The sequence below is a fragment of the Mauremys reevesii genome, linkage group 8, assembly GCF_016161935.1.
Source record: "Mauremys reevesii isolate NIE-2019 linkage group 8, ASM1616193v1, whole genome shotgun sequence".
Classification (NCBI taxonomy): domain Eukaryota; kingdom Metazoa; phylum Chordata; order Testudines; family Geoemydidae; genus Mauremys; species Mauremys reevesii.
Window position 1 is genome coordinate 62,812,201 of NC_052630.1, and position 17,929 is coordinate 62,830,129.

Sequence of the window (17,929 nt, forward strand, 5' to 3'; positions counted from 1 at the left end):
TTTTTAACACACAGTTCAATTTCTCATTCCATTACAGTGCAGGACAGTGCAAAAAATAACTACAAATGTGTGTAATTTGAATGTGCAGCAGAGTTAGTATTTGCATGTTGTGATTTTATTCTGGTGAAGCATTAACCTGAAAAAACCCCATGGGCTATATCCTGCATGGCATGTAAGCCGCCAAATTAATTACACCTCTGGGCTTCAATCCTGCAAGATGCCAGCCAGATCCTTCCTGTGAGTTGCTGAATAATACTCAGTGACAGTTGATAGTATTCAGCCTTCAGAACCTGTGAGGAGCTATCGGAGCAGTGTGGAATTTGGGGTGGTTCCTCAGTGGGTGTTCATGAGTGCGGCTCCATGGAAGCCAAAGGAGCTGGCACCCACTTATACCAATTGAGGATCTGTCCCATTAGCTAAGACTTCAGATGCAGCTGCTGTTGATTCAGATTCAGTTAACTTTAAAGCCTGAATCGATCTGGCTATGATGCTCATGCATGTCAGGAATAATAGGCCAGTGGCTGCTGCTGGCGCAGCTGGGACCAGCCCCAGCCCCCTCTGGCCAGCAGGGGGATGGTTCAGGGTTCCGGCCAGCCCAGGACTTCTCTGGCTGTGGGAGAGGTTCAGGGTTCCAGCTGTGGGGGGCAGAGTATCATGTGGAAGAAGTAGGGGTTCACCTGCCTCCCCTGCAGCTAGCCTGGGACTTCCTCAGGACCTCATGCAGAATGGGTGGGGCTGCAGGGCTAGCTTCCTCAAAGGATTGGGGCGGGTCCACCCACTGCCTATTCTCATGCTACCAGGAATAAAATACCTGATTTATTTTGTCTCTGGTAAAGACCAATAGGATGTATTGTACCTGACAAGAAAATGTCAGTTCTGAAATACCTACATTTCCCTTGTGAAGAAGAAATTTAGAAATGTATTCAAAATAATGCAAGAGACAGCCATTAAAAAGGTTGCCTTTAACTTAAAAGCATTGACTCCAAGCAACATCTGTCACTTTGCCCTGCATTAGCCATTCTGAGACTGGCAGCCACCATCAAGAGGTTTTTTTCCCTTTACTGTGGAGGTCAGTCAGCCTTGGTAGAATTATTTACATCTTTCCATTCAATCCAGTTTTTCATATTGAAGTTTAGGATGCCACACAGTCTATTTAAGTCTACCAATTTTGAATTATCAGTCTGTAGATTCTCTTTCCAACTCTTCTAAATCCTTTGAATTTACACTTGAGAGAAACAGTATTTCAGAGTTGGGCTTCGTGATTCCCATCTTCTCTCTCTTTTTTTTTTTCCTTCACCAGTGCATTATCACACAGAATCAAATGTTCATCTTAAATATGGAAGGTCAGATCCAGTTGTTGCTGCTATAGAAAGTACTAAAAGGCCCCAGCCAGAAGAAAATGCTGACAATGATAATACAAATGAAAATGCCTGTACTGTATTTCAGTATCTTCTGTGTTGTACTGAAGGATATAAGGCAATGATAAAATGCTGCATGGATTATAAATAACTTTGTACTCTAATGGCTGCTATTACAACTGTCCTTGAAGCAACCCTGGATATATCAATATATGGATTATTTTGCTTTTCCATAAAGCATAGGGCTTTGCTGTTTGATTTTAATGAAGGAAGCCGCATTCCAGTAGGAGATAAATACAATTTCATATTTTTATTTTAGGAGAAAAATCAAATTCATAATAATCACTAGCTGAAAAGGATGGGAAGGAATTCACTACATTCAACATTTCCCCCCCCCAACTTTATTTTTGACTGGATTCTTCTGATGTCTTGAATTTAATGTTTTAATGGTCTTCTAGCATAGACTACATGTCATAAATAATTTGATTACTAACTGCTGGATTAGTGTTAATTCACTTACCTGCTGGTGCATTTGCCCTTTCTAGCTGACAGCTCAAGTTGAATAGATACTATCTCTGGGATCTTGAACTGACAACTGCTTAGGGCATATAGGTCAATCTTCCACATCATAAAATGAAAGGTCCTTCCACTGGAATAAGAATAAAATTCCTGATTTCCTCTCTTTATGAAACAAAAGCTGCCCAATGTACAAGCAAATTGCTATAATTGAGCTAGATGACCTATATTAACATTTGCGGGCTGGTACTCCAACCTTACAGCTTTTAAATAAAGCATCAAAAGCCAAAGTGAGTTGAGTTTCTCTAAAAATATGTATTAACAGTAGACCTGTAACACCAGGCTGGATCCTTTGCTCATGCAAACTGGCATAGTGCCATTTACGCCAGTGGAATTATGCCACTTTATACCAGGCCATCATTTTGGAAAAGATAAAGCATTAGAAATCTTTAGGATCATAATCACTTACAAAGCAATGTGTGGGGTTTTTGTTTTAAAATGTTGTACACATCTTTGGTTTAGAAGGTCCACTTCATATCTATTTAGCTCTGCAAATTGCGTCAGATTTATAACATTGTGCTGCTTTTAAAAATCTGCAACTAAGGTAAGAGATTCTTCATGTACAGCCACAAAGTTATCAGGGACCAATAAAATCAAATTTGCAACTGGATTGCATTTTTTTAAGATTAGTGTCCTTTGCCAATAGTGTAAATTTACCTCTTAGGCATAAAAATCAGGTTACAGTACAGGCCAAGGGCCTGCTCCACAGCACATAGAAATCAATAGAAATATTCCACTTGACTTCAGAGGCCTTAAGTTCAGGCCATAAGGCCCAAATCCTCCCAACAGTGTGCAGACTGAGATTTAGGGCTGGGCACTGCTCAGATTAAATCGTGGGAAGGAATTCACTCTGTCATTCTTAGCTCATATTACTGGAGGAAGCTTGCACAACAAGATGGGCCTTCCAGTGCAGCAAAACCTTAGATTTGGCTGAACCCAGTTGTTGGGGAGTTCCACAGCTCTGCAGCCTGTGGCAGAGACATTTTTCCATTCAGGGAGGAAAAATTGAAAATCTACTCAAGAAAGCAGCATCCTGTGGAACAGCTGTGGAACTCCCTAACAACTGGGTTCAGCTACTATGGTAGGGTTTTTTTGATAGACAGGGCTTTGTCTTTTAATACAGAAGTCACTAAGTATAGAAAGACCTCATTGGACAAAATAGACAAAACATCACTCAACACGAACAAGCAACTTTGGAGTGGAAAAAGACAAAGGGAAACTGTTGGGATCAAGGAGACGCGGAGTCAAGAGGTTTGTTAAGCAGGCGTCCCGAGCTCTCTTGAGCTGGGTTTTTATTAGTAATTAGATCAAAGAGCATGAGATCATAGTTACTTGTAACATATTGATTGGTTCACCCATAGCCATCTCCCCTTGTGCAATATATCATGAATGGTGAAGGGACTACGTGAGCTATTGGAGGGGCTACGTGCGCTATTGCCTAGTCTGTGCTTAATCAATAACCTGAGCATTGCTTTACCTTAAGCCAGGAGTAAATGTAATAAACACGTGTGTGGTTTGCCAGCACAGCATGTTTTACTACAACTCCCCCTTTTTGTTTTTAAGCAATTTGCAGGCATAATGAATGCTTTGTTTTGTAGTAAGTCGTCGCCAAGGGCAGCCTTGGACAAATAGGCTAATAAGTGAAGGAATACACTGTAATATGCAGCAACAAGCTATTAATCCTGCAGCTATAACAATAACATATGCAAACATTTGCTTTAGCCAGGATAGGTCTGGCAGCCATCCAGTAAGCCAGTCCCAGAATTCTGCAAAACCAACATCCATAGTAACTTCTTTTGTTAAATTATGTAGTTTTACAATTTGGTTGTCCACTGCTTTTTCATTATATAAGTGTATGTTGAAGTCAGGGATGGGGTTGCTCAGTCCCTGATGCCACGCCATCCTTGTATGGTCGAACATATCGTGCAGGTACCCAGAGCGGGCTGCTTGGTGTTGATACAGCTGCGTAACTGCGCCCCCAGGTGATTAGTGGCACAGGTCCGCTCCACTCCGGGCCAGGTAGCTGACGATAGGTTACCTTTGGAGCAGGAAGAACTTCAGTCGTCTGATAATGCCGTTGTGCCCTGGTAGAAAAATTGAGAATTGAAAGGTAATAGATTTAAATGATTGAGTGTAAACAGTACTTGAGCCAGCCATTCTTCCTTTTCTGTCAGGCTGCCAGGGACAATTCCCCCTTTTTGTTTTTGCGGCAGGAGAGCAGTTTGTAATGTGCGATTAGCTCGTTCTACAATGGCTTGTCCTTGGGAATTGTATGGGATGCCAAAGGTATGCTTGATTCCCCATCGCGTGCAGAACGCTGCCATCGCTGAAGAGCAATAGGCTGGGCCATTGTCAGTTTTTAAAGCTGATGGCTTTCCCATCACTGCAAAGGAACGAATGAGGTGATTACAGACGTGTTTCGCCTTTTCCCCTTTTTGTGGCATTGCCCATATATATCCAGAATAAGTGTCTATGACTACATGCAAATAGGACCAGGGAGCTAACGGTGGGAACCGAGTGATGTCCATTTGCCACAATTGGTTTGCACCTAGCCCCAGAGGATTTACCCCGATAGCGGGTCCTGCAAGATTTCCAGTACACTCAGGGCACTGCTGAATAACCGCTTTTGCATCAGATAGTGGTATGGAAAATTGCTTGGCCAATGCCCTAGCATTTTGGTGATGTAAGGAGTGACTTTCCATAGGAGAGCAGGGGAAAGCCTTTAAGGCGTTATCAGCATAGGCATTGCCTTGCGAGATTTCTCCGGGGAAAGGCTGATGACTTCTAACATGTGCGATAAAAAATAGATGTCGTCGGTGACGTAATATCAGTTGTATGGAAAGAAATAAACCAAGCAAATTATTATCCAAAGATAAAGTAACACAACTAGAAGCAATATTACTAACAACATTTGCAGCATACAAACTGTCTGTTATGAGGTTAACCGGTTGATCAGAAAATGTGTTAAAGGCAAGAATTAACGCAGCTAGCTCCGCACGCTGAGGAGAGCGCTATGTAAGGTAAACTGGGATTTCCACTGGTCATTTTTCTTCCAAGCGACCACCCCTCTGGAGGGGCCACCATCGGTGAAAATGGTAAGAGCTTCTTTTATGGGAACGGGAGATACCAAGTAGAATACTTTCAGTGGAATATGTTGAGCAACTTGGAGACGAGGATCCTTGGGAGTATGGTAAGTTACGCATCCAACATAATTGGCTAGTGCTATTTGCACCACCTCCGAGTGCATGCATGCAACTTCCCAGGTGGCGATGGGGATGGGTATAATAATGTTTACTAAATCCATGGCAAACAAGTTTAATGCTCGATTGCGTCCTTTAGTGATTAATTGAGCAATCATTCCAGACAATGGGACAAGTGTGTTTTTGTGTGTGTGTGTGGTAAATACATCCACTCGAGGATAAATTCTCTCTCACTTGTATGTTGAAGTAATGCCCCCATGAATTGCTTAGTGTCCCCAAGAATGATTAAGGATGGGGGCACATCAGGTACTGCTCTATCTACCCATCTTTCTGCCATGGCTTCGTTGACCTTATGCACTACCTCCTGTTGTTCGTTTGTTAGTGATATTGTGTCTCCCGGTTGCTTTCCTAATTTTAGGGCATTAAACTGTGGAGTTAGCATAGATGTGGGAATCTTGTAATATGGTCTTATCCAATTTATGGATCCCAGAATTTGCTGTAGTACTACATATGTTAATTTTTTTGGCAAGGTAAGTTTTGGAAGTATGGGCATGGAGTATGCTGCAAGCATTTTATGACCTAAATATTGAAAAGGTTCGGCTTCCTGTATTTTTTCCGGGGCTACTACCAGACCCGATTAACTTAAGATATCAGTTAACTCACTTTTCCATGTGGTGGGTAGGGGCCTACCGGCTATTAAGATATCGTCCATATAATGGTATACAAGTAGCTGTTTGAACTTATTTCTGAAAGGTTGAAGAGCAGTTTTTACAAAATACTGACACATGGTAGGGCTATTTAACATGCCCTGGGGTAACACTTTCCAATGATAACGTGTTGTGGGTTGGGTGTTGTTCAGGACTGGCACTGTGAATGCAAAATACTTATCTTTTTCCTGTAACAGTATTGTAAAGAAACAATCCTTTAAATCAATTATTGCTACCTGGTAGTCATAAGGGATTAAATTTGGATTGGGGAGGCCACACTGCAGGGGGCCCATTGGTTCTAGTATTTTATTAATTTCCCGCAAATCGTGAAGGAGCCTCCATTTTCCTGATTTTTTTCTTAATTACAAAAACAGGAGTATTGTATGGGCTTGTAGTATGCTCAATGTGTTCATCTTTTAATTGTTGCTCAACTAATTGCTGCAAAGCTTCTAATTTTTCTTTAGGTAATGGCCATTGTTCTACCCAGACTGGTTTATCAGTTTTCCACTGTAACGGAAGAGCCTGAGGATTACTCATCTTCCAAAACCAGTTTTGCCCTTATCTGTTCTAACAAATCTCTTCCCCAAATGTTAAACTGTAAAGGCAATATGCAGGGTTGAATATATGCTACTATGGGGCCTTGTTCCTGGGATTTTACTGGTAACCATTGAGAGCTCTTTTTAGATGCTTGGCTGCCTCCTACCCCGAATACCGCAGGGGCTATCTCAGAAGGCCATTTAGGTTCCCAATCCTTTTCAGCTATGACAGAAACATCCGCCCCTGTGTCCAACAAACCGGTCAGCCACTTACCTTGCAGTATATACTTATGTTGAGGTTTGTGCAGGGATATTTGGTGTACCAATGCCGCCACCTGTGGGTGAAAGGAAGAGTCGCTGTTGCCTTCAGTACGGGTGGATCCAAAGCCTCCTGTACGTGTTACCTGTGGTTTTTCTCCAGGGAGCTCATATGGCAACAGTATCATTTGTGCCCAGGAGTCCCCTCGTCTTAAAGTAAAAGGCAGGTGACTCCAATACTGAACATATATTTTTCCCTGATAATCAGCATCAATCACTCCTGGAACTACCATAATTCCTTGTTTACTTGCTGATGACCAAGGGAGTATAATGCCCACCGTCCCTTCAGGAAGGGGCCCTTTTAGTTGAGTAGGCATTAAAAGAACTTCCCCCGGTAAGAATGAGGATTTTTCTTCTTGATTATACAAGTCTATTCCAGCACTGCCGGTCGTTGCCGGTTGCACCCTAGTCAATTCTTCCACCCCCGTTGTTTTTCCGGGGCCCGGGGAGGGCCCGATCACTGGTTTCCCTGCCCTAGTCCTGAGCGACATTGATTTGCCCAATGATACCCCTTGTTGCATTTAGGACATTTTTTGGAGGGCCTACCCCCTTCCTGGGGTTTACCTTTATGTGCTCCCCCTCCGGGTGCCCTACACAGGCTTTTAAAGTGTCCAAGTTTTTTGCAATTAAAACAATTTCCTGCTGGTTATTTACCTTGTCTTATAGCCCCCGCCAAAAGAGCCATAGCATGGGTTTGACTACCGACATCCGCGCAAGCCTGAATCATGTCCGCTAAAGTGTACGAGGGGCGATGTATTATAGATTGCAGTACCTTCTTGCAATCAGCATTAGCTTGCTCATAGGCCAGTCGCCGTAAAAGCTCTGTCTGTGCCTCCTCGTTATCGACCTGCCGCTGTACTGCTTCCTTGAGCCTATCTATGAACTGCGGATACGGCTCTGTAGGCTGCTGCCGGGTGGCTGTGAAAGACCTAGTCGGTTTCCCACTTACGGGAACACTTCTGAAAGCTCTCATAACACTAAGTTTAGTATGAATATGTGTCTGGGTCTAACTCCAACTGTCCCTCTATAGTGCTAAATTGGCCTGCTCCATAAATCTGGTCAGGCGTGGCAGCTGGGGTTGAGTATTCTACAGCAGCTAACCTGAACTCACTGTCCCACACCATATACTGGGCGGGGGTCAGCACCATACGAAATAAGTCTTTCCAATCTTGTGGAGCCATCGTGTAGCCATTTCCAATTCCTTCTAAGATGCCTGCCACGAAATTAGACCTGATGCCTGTCTCCGTGATAGCTTTTCTCACCTCCCTCAGTACTGTATACGGTAGCGCCGTCCACTGTCTGGCGGCATTGCCCTGTGCATCGACTCCTGCCGTTATAGGCATTAACATGGGCAACTCCCCCCTCCCACTGATGTTCTTCCTCCAAACTCAATTCCCCCGTCTCACGCGCCAACGCAACCGCCGCCCGGACGCAGCCCCCACGATTCCCCCGGAAACAAGGCTGATCAGTTCCTTTATCAACGGAGGGATCCAAGGGCCACTGCCCCGTATCCGACACCGCAGGCGCTGGTGGTAGCACCCACGGGTACGGCGGCGGTGTCGTCAGCGCGAGAAGCGGGGCGGCAGTGAGAGACGCCTGTGGTCCCAGTTTTCCCACTGCCTCAGTACAGCGCTGCCACATGAGCAGGTGCTGTACTGCTGCTCTCGGTTTCTCAAAGAGCTGTGTTCCTATCTTTTGCCAATCTTCTTGCTGCAGGGACCCCTCTTCGGGATACCAGGGGCATTGACATTCTATTTCCTTAACAAAATCCTCTACATGCCGCAGCGTAACCGCTGGGCAACCGTTCCCCTCAATGAGCTTAAATAATTCCTTAGCATGAGCCTTTTGTGGCACTGATAAATCACCCCCCATACTCACGAGTGGCTGTTTCCAGCGGGTGCACCTAGACTATTCCAGTTGGATGAGCAGGGGTCCTCGGGATCCGGTGAATCACGTCGGGGTCACCAGATGTTGGGATTAAGGAGATGCGGAGTCAAGAGGTTTCTTAAGCAGGCGTCCCGAGCTCTCTTGAGCTGGGTTTTTATTAGTAATTAGATCAAAGAGCATGAGATCATAGTTACTTGTAACATATTGATTGGTTCACCCATAGCCATCTCCCCTTGTGCAATATATCATGAATGGTGAAGGGACTACGTGAGCTATTGGAGGGGCTACGTGCGCTATTGCCTAGTCTGTGCTTAATCAATAACCTGAGCATTGCTTTACCTTAAGCCAGGAGTAAATGTAATAAACATGTGTGTGGTTTGCCAGCACAGCATGTTTTACTACAGGAAACAGTTGAAATTTCAAGTTGGCCTAAAATATTTGTCATTATTTAGCATAAAAATAAATAAAATGACAACATTTGTCAGAGTACAGGTTATTGTACTCATCTGAAACCTTTTGAAGTCTAAGAAACAAAATTGAAGGAAATGGAGGAAAAAATGTAGAACAATATGGGGATGGGTTCCAAATTAGGGCCTAAAATAAACCATGATCATTCTGAAGTTTTATGGTATCTTGTAGCACGTCTCAAGAATGAGAGAAACAGTCCAGGTTGCATTTCCTACGGTCTAATCTAAAACTTACTGAAGCTGATGGGTGGGGTTTTTCCTGCTATACACAGATGGATATTAATCTTCACCTCCTTAGCTTTGATAGTATGGAGCAAGGACATCATCTGTCTCAATGAGCCCACATGACTTTTTTTTAATCCATGTCTTACCATCCTCTCTTGTGATAATCTTCATCCAGGCTGATGATATAGAGCTTAAATCAAGAAGTAAAGCATTGCAGGTGCAAGTAGATGTCTGCATTGGGGCAAATGTACTAGGACCAAAAGATGTGCAGTAGTGAGGCATGAGTGCATGTATCTACAGTAGATTAAAGATTCTGTGATGTTCTTGCCCTCTAAACTCTTAGTAGTTTTGCAGTAAAACCTATTAGATATTCTGTTCTGAGCTAGATATAAGTTGGGTGAAAATGGAGTAATTTTATGATATCAGGTTAACCTGCAGGCCACCTCCCCCAATAAGTTCAAAGTAATTCTCTTCTATTCTGGATATGGGGGAGGATGAGTTATAGATAGCATTTAAGTCAGTTGGCCAAAGGAATGTGAGACAAATGAATTGGGAGTGGAAGATGGTGGACTCAGGGATGCATCTGAACATAGCTTTAAGAGCAAGTTCCAGTCACATGTAGACTGTGAGGCTTGAGTCAGGAAAATTTTAAACTTTGAGGGAAGATAATACATTAACTCCTCCTCAGTTATGTATGACAGGTATCTGTTAAGCAAATTCCAAAATATGCTATCAATGCTTTTTCCTTCACTCTTTGCTTGTGAAACATCCTAAATAACCAGAACAGAAAAGAACTGTATCCTGTTAATGCTAACTGACCCACATAGCACATACATAGTATTATGTTCCTATTTTGCTATTAACATGTGTAACTTAATATTACATAATATGACACAACATGGTCAAGTTAATGCTACTGCATGAAGCATATGAGCTTCCTGACTGGAGTGTCAATCACAATTGTACCTTAGTGTACTTTGAGCTTCCATGTGAGTAGAGATTGATCAGACCCAGTCTTTTTAGTTTGGACAAGAGATGGCTAAGGGGAGATGATAGAAGTCTAAGATCACGAATGGTGTGGAGAAAATAACTAACACTTCCTTATTCACCCTTCACATAACACAACCAGGGATCACCTAATGAAATCAATAGGCAGCAGGTTTAAAACAAACATAAGGAAATACTTCTTGACACAATGCATTCAACCTGTGGAACTGATTGCCAGGGATGGTGTGAAGGCCAAAAGTATAAATGGGTTTAAAAAAGTTCCTGGAGGATAGGTTCATCAATGGCTATTAGTCAAGATGGTCATGGACACTACCCCATGCTCTGGATGTCCTTAAACCCCTGACTAGACGCTGAAACTGGATGACAGGGAGTGGATCGCTTGATAAATTGCCTTGTTCTGTTTGTTCTCTTTGAAGCATCTGGCAATGGCCTCTGTAAGTCAAGGAACTGGGCTAGGTGGACCATTGATCTGACCCAGAATGGCCATTCTTAAGTTCTGTTAGAATTTGCAGTTGGAAGGAGTCTAGATGAAAGGATTATGGAAGACCCAAAGTAGAAACAGTTATTAACTTGTTCACTACCCATAATATAAATATTTTGAACTGTTATTGAAAATGTGCTTGTAAAATAAAACAAGCTATCTGTCCATCTATTTTAATGTGGCTATAATAGTTTGCACAGTAACTGCACTTTGGACCTCTTCAATCCTTCTCAAGACACACTCCTTAGACAGCTGTGGCTTCCTCCAGTTTACTCTGGCTGGAAACATGCTTGAACTCTGGGGCACCTGTGCACCCTCCCTTCCCCACCAACTGAGTTAAATGACTGGTTCAGATTGGTTTGGTAGTTTCACTCTGGGGGCCTGTGGGAAATGAGAAAGTAAAGTAACTAAAAACAGCTTCAAAACATAGCATTTATTTATTCTTCACTCAAAAGTACATACTACAAAGAGCAAAGGATAAAATAATAAAGGTCTAAATGCATATTTCCCTTTACCTAATACTTCAAGCTTTCCTTGCAAGCATGTGTAAATTCCCTTCAGCCCAGCTAATCCCCATCTCTGCTGGGAGAAGCAGGCTGGCACTGGTGCAGTTTTTGCACCTCTCCCTGCCATCCTGTCAGCTCTTGCTGATAGCCTGTACTCATTCGTTCAACTCTTCCCCTTTTCTAGGCCTGAAGTCACTCATCTTTTTTTTTTCCGCAAAAAGAACAGGAGTACTTGTGGCACCTTAAACTAACATTTATTAGTGCATAAGCTTTCATGGGCTACAGCCCACTTCATATCCTTCTCTGAATCCTGGCTTAGCCTTTGGAAGAATAAGCCATGCTTAGCTGACAGGAGCCATGTTAAGGATATTCACCAATAACCAGCTTCCTCATTGTTTCTTGGAGGCTTCTTGCATGTCATTGTTTTACTCTGTTTCTCTTGATTTTGTGGTAACTCTGTAGCAGGTAAATCAATCATGCATGCAAGGACATGCACCATATTAATTTAAAAGAAAATGTGGTGAGGTGTGGGAAAATATGGACATTTACCAGATCATCACATACTCTTATAGGGTGAAATTCTGGCCCCAAAAGAGTTTGGCCATTAAGCAGGTTGAAAATTTCACCCATACAGCAGAGGTATGAGGTAAGAGGTACTACTTATTAGTATTTTTAGTTGTCAGTGTTTAAACAATGATCTATGAGAGAGCATAACAGGAATTCCCCATTACTAGACATGATTTAATGTCACAGGCAATGCAGTGTAATAATGGAATTAGATCCTTCTCTTTTTTGTGCATTTTGTCTGGATATGGAATACTTGACTCAAATGGTTTGATATTCTCCTCTATTTACACTGAGCTTTTTGGAGCACAGACTCTTTTCTTACTAAATGTATGCACATAAAGCAATAGGATGCCAGTCTCAGCTGAGGTCTCTAGCTCCTACTAAATGAACAATTTGGGGGTATAAGAATAAGCGGAAAGAAAGCTCTTGCAGTAAATACAATAGATGAAAATCTTTCAATAAAAACTCTAGTAATTGAAAACCCACCAGCTTTCTTATTTTCAATCTCAAATGTGTTAACTCTTCTATAGTTTTTTGAATATGTAGGAGAATAATCACTGACATCAACCTTATCTTTCTGCCACCTGATGAGCCATTCATGTATTAAAATTGAAAGATATGAGGAATAAATAAAATTCATTATCGGGTGCCAACGAACACTTGCCTTAAAAATTACTTTTTTGGGGGAGGGGAGAATAAAAACATGCAAATCAAACACAGCTTAAGAAAATTTCAATTATTTTCCTTCAGTAATATTCAAAATGCCCCCAAAAAGTTGAATACTAAAACCAATTAAAAGGATGCTTTTAAGAATACACTTCTGATGGTTCAATAATATTTGTTTCCCTTATCTATCTAAATACAGATATGCTGCAATTTTTGCTTCTAAAAACAAAATTGCCATACTGCCATAACTAGAAATACTTATTCAGAGGCAGTTGAGTGTTTGTTCATGTCAAGATAAAAATTAACCAAACAAATTGGAATTCAGGCTTTTTTCTGGTTGTGAATGTACACATGACATTTTGCTATAAATAAAAAATATATTTAAATTTCTACTGAGGGTCTGATCTATTTTAAAAAAAACCCATCTCAACTCTATATACTTCCCTCCTTCTCCCCCCCTTCCCTCAAATCAATTGGTGTGTCTCAACAGCTCCAAAGTATCTTAAAAGTAATTAATAGTTTCTATTTTATTTTCTTTCTACACTGTAGAAGGAAATGGATCTTGATTATCTATAGGGTTTTCCAATTGTCATTGTACACATGAATGAGGATATTAAGGCACATGAAAACTACTGTATATCACATCTAGTATTAGTTTTAAAATTCCTAGTGTTCATTGTTTCTGCCTCACATGGTGCCCAAAGCCTAAATTAAGGTTAAAAAAATGTCCTGAGATTTGGGGGAAAAAAGTATTAAAACTGCAGTTATTTATACAGATGAATGCAGGGTCTCGGTTTACCCATTTTACTGATGATAAACTAAAAGACTTAACTAAAATGATTAAGTAGGAGGCAGAATAATGGAATTTAATACCATGCAGACAGGTGTTTAAACTGTAAGTTCTCCAAAACAGAGTGCATCTACTTCAGCTGTGCACAAAAGAACTCAGATGTTGGTCACTTGTATAAGTGTGTGGTAGCACAATAGGGACCCTTTCCTGATGCAGGGGATGGGGTCCTGGGAGCTGCTATTTATAGTAGATAAAGAACACTATCATCTGGTTAGAAAATAGCATATGTAAAATGTTGACCTTTAGCCATGCCTCCCTTTTTCAAACTGGTCAGTCTTCTGACCATAGTAACTTACGGGGTAGTTTGGCAGAGGCAATGGATGCATACAGATAGAATCTCGGACCTGCTCAAGTGTGTGTGATCATCTCAGCTGCTAGTGGATGCCCCAGAAAGAGCCTATAACCTTAATCCTGACAGCTGATCATGACTGTCCTTTTGCTCAAGTGGCAGGGATCCATGTTTTCAGAGCTGAAGGTTTTACCCTATTATACATGAATTTTAACTGGAAAGCATGACCTCATTTCCTTCAACAGAATGGATGCAATTCCCTACATTGATGTGACATGACTTCAAACCAATTTGTTAGTGTGTTTTTTCTTATTGCTGAAGCATTTGGCCTTTTTAAATTTTCATTAGGATCTCAAGAATCTTCTCTATGTCCTGAGGGAAGAAGACGTTCTAATTAGTTCAGACTTGACTTCATGTCTCCTTACCATGCTTATGGCAGAGGCATTCTTCCCCACCAGCACTTCCAGATGATGGAAATTATTTTCACACACTCTGCATTTTTAGCACCATAGTCTCTCAAGATATTTGTATGCTATTTTTACTGGGCACATGTCCAGATCCTGGCACATTTATAATTACCATGTTTAACTTTTCCAACATATATTGTAATCTCAAACTTTTGGGCATTGTCATAAGAACTTAAGGTTATATGAAGGAGGAGTAATATGGCTCTTTGCATTCACAATAATTCCTTTTCCCATCCCGCTCAGCCTAAGGCTCTACAGTATTATGTGCAAACACGACAAGGACTGCCCTTAGTCAGACATGAGGCCACGTTGCAATTGTAAATCTACAGCTAAAAGAGAGTCTTAGAAATAGTATACTGCTGTCCTAAATATGTGTCAGCAACTGTTTATAGGTCAGCCTTTAGACTATTAAGAAATAAAGATGAAGCTGATCAAAGAAATCAGGTCTGAATGCCTTCACACTTTGCAATGGGTTAAGGCATTTTAACATGGATCCTTGTCTAAATGTTGCAGCTCAGACCATTCTCTGCTTAAAATATTTATACAATATAAGTCTAAAGTATATCACATGCAAATATCAGTTATGCAAAAGAGTCAGCCCATTCCCTTGGTTTTATATATTGGAGGTTTGGCTAATCAGCTGGCCTGACTTACCCTAAGGGCACTCAGTTCCCAAGTTCAGAAGAATAGCTTCTCCGATTGACTGCCTCTGTGACATATGATTGCAGCTCTAATGAGCTGGCCACCTTTGGGGAAAGGGCTGGCCATATTTAGGTCAAGTCATGTCATCTTGTTTCCTCATGTGCTAAAGTGAGGGGAGTCTAAAGGATTTGGGTATTGAGAACTGCAAAGTACACTTTTTTTTTAAGAATAATAACCCTGGGGAAATCTTGAAACAATGGTAACAGATGTCCAAATTGTTTCCCTTTGTGCTTTGGAAAGAAAATGTGTGCTTTCACTTACCAGTGTGCTAATGGTTGTTAAATGCTGACTTTTTAAATGACACTCACATTATTCCATTCTTTCTTGTGAGATTTCACATTTTACAGTTGATGGGTGACTGATAATGTAGCTGCTTAGGACATCATTCATTCTAATTCTCCATTCCCCCTGCAGTTAATGTGGTCATTTACCTGTGTGGAAAGTGAGTGCAAAACACCAACTCTGAATGACAGCATTGTACCCACTCACTTTGTACAGGTTTATAGTACCCAAGATACAGGCCTAGTCCTTGAAGCAAAACATGTTTAGCAGCCACAGTAATTTTTGTGTTAAAACAGTAGTGAATAATCAAACAAGCAATACTAATCCAGTTACTCACTGAGTTCATGTCTGCCCCAATGTCATATGATGAGTGGAGGGATAGTAAATAATAGGCTGGTATCTAGATTATGATTACAACATATAGTTCTTACATGTGAGTTTTACTATAGTTGTAGAATGCAAGTGAGTGAATAAATACAGTATAATAAACAAGACAAAATGTCAGTATATTAGACCTAGATATGTAAAATTCCACTGTCCCCAAAAGGCTTTGAGCAGCCTAATGAAGATGGATTCATAGCTCTTGCTTCTCTCTTCCACAAACCCTCAGACTGACTTCCGTCAGGGCTAGCATTCCACACACACACACACACACACACACACACACACACCCACCCCTCTACCCGCACCTTGCCTTAAATCATCTTGTGGGTGGAGCTTGTTGTGCAAATAGTCTGTCTGCCATGTTGAAGTTTATCCTCGTAGCAGAGTTCCTGGGTCAATGTAAGCCAGAAGCAGTTCTCTTTGAATCAAAAGAAAGGGAACAAGAAAGGAAAGAGAAAAATGAAGATAAGGTGGGGATGAGCAACAGAGTGATGCACCCTGTGTTCAGCCTGCCTGCTTACAAATGAGGACAATAAGAGGGGATAAATGGAACACAGGAAAAACAAAAGCTTTGCTCTGTGGAGCTGTTTGGATCAAAGGCTGTGACAAGCCTTATTACAAGATATGTTTCTAAAACAAGGAGTATTTGAGGACAGTTGATCCTGCTGTCTAAGTCCATCCCCTGTTGTCCACTCCCAGCTTCTGTCAAACAGAGGCTAGGAACCCTCAGAGCTTGGTACTGCATCCCTGACCATCCTGGTTAATAGATATTGACGGACCTATCCTCCATGAACTTTGCCATCTTCAAAAAGAATAGTTAACAGAAGACCTTTGAGTGACCTGACATTGACATTGTCTGTCTATATTTTGCAGAGAATGATTCCACTGTGCTTCAGCAGATGTAAATCAATCAGTTAATGATGGATTCATAGCACCAGTGGCACTACTGCTGACCTTTGTCACTGAGACATCAGAAAAGGAACTCTCTGCTGAGGAATGGCACTCAATCCATCTGCCAACAGTATGGGGCAGTACAACTAAGTAATGAACTTCTGTTACCTGACCTCCCCATTCCTACACTGTAGCATGTCTTTACTTCACTATTGATTTATTCTGTTACCATAGTCAGATAAGCAACTTCATTACCACTAGCCAGATAAAATGGTCAACCTCAACCCTATCTTCTACTTCCTCTTCTACTGGGCATTTCCCCTTCTAGCCCTTCAAAGATCTATCTTCTAGTGCCATTCATGCTGCTCTGTAATTGTTTTCAAATGTTCTATCGAAAAACTACTTGACTTGCTGTTTTTCCTTGTGTACCTATATAATAGGCAATGGGCCCGATTCTGCAAGCCCTTCACATGCATGATTCCCATTCATTTTAGTAACAATCCTACGTGCTTATGGTTGGGTTTGTTTTGCTCTTAAAATTTCTTTATTCCAGAAACATTTATATTCTAATCCAGGCACTACACTGCAAACCACTAAATGTAAAATGAATCTAAAGCCAAAGAGCCAGGTCTTTTGCTGGTGAAAGCTTTCCTAGCTCCCACTCATTTTAGTGGGGCTATATTGATTATTAACATCAGCCAAGGTTCTGGCTCAGCATGGTCACTGTATGTAAAGACCAAATGTCTCAGATTGTACCCAAGCATTGGCCAAACATGTAATAGAGAAGATGGTTCACCAAGACTTGTGCATTCCATTTCCCATCCTTCAGACAGAGGCAGCCACAATTGCAGAACCTGATCTCCTAAGCACAGACACTGCTAAATTACCAAATGAGCTAGATGCATAATGGAGAACATACTGCACGTTCCTTGAGTGCTCTGAAAGCAGCCAAAAACTGGGGGAAAGAAATGTTTCCTGGTGCTCCCTCTCAGGGGCGACTCTAGTAAGCCGACCGCCCCAAGCAGGGCGGCATGCCGCAGAGGGCGCGCTGCCAGGCGCCGGTCCCGTGGCTTCGGGGGTCGTGCCTGCGGAGGGTCCGCTGGTCCCACGGCTCCGGTGGAGCTTGCACAGGCATGCCTGCGGGAGGTCCACCCGAGCCGCGGGACCAGGGAACCGTCCGCAGTCATGCCTGCGGGAGGTCCACCCGAGCCGCGGGACCAGCGCACCCTCCGCAGTCATGCCTGCGGGAGGTCCACCCGAGCCGCGGGACCAGCGCACCCTCCGCAGTCATGCCTGCGGGAGGTCCGCTGGTCTGGCGGCTCCCATGGACCTCCCGCAGGCATGACTGCGGAAGGTCCGCCGGACCCACCTGCCGCCCTGCCAGGAAAATGCCGCCCAGCGCGCACTTGGCGCGCTGGGGTCTAGAGCCGGCCCTGCTCCCTCTTGAGCATTACAGCTCTGCTCCAACCCATTCTGATGGACTGTGAATGTGACCCAATCTAGTCCTAAACAAAGGAGTCTGTGTTGACAGTTTTTGATGCCAATAACATTGTGGCTTGAAG

At 42.3% G+C, this 17,929-nt stretch overlaps 1 long non-coding RNA gene across 4 annotated transcripts in view; it reads left to right on the forward strand.

Moving 5' to 3' along the window:
- LOC120369786 overlaps nt 1-17,394 on the forward strand; it is a 31,845-nt gene extending 14,451 nt beyond the window's left edge. The window contains exon 4 of one of the 4 annotated variants that reach the window (XR_005583413.1): nt 16,350-17,394. This is a non-coding gene — a long non-coding RNA (uncharacterized LOC120369786). Of the gene's footprint in view, nt 1-1,677; nt 2,623-16,349 lie in introns of those variants that run through there. The other 3 variants (XR_005583415.1, XR_005583412.1, XR_005583414.1) reach the window with 3 other exon arrangements.
- The last annotated feature ends 535 nt before the right edge of the window (nt 17,395-17,929 follow it).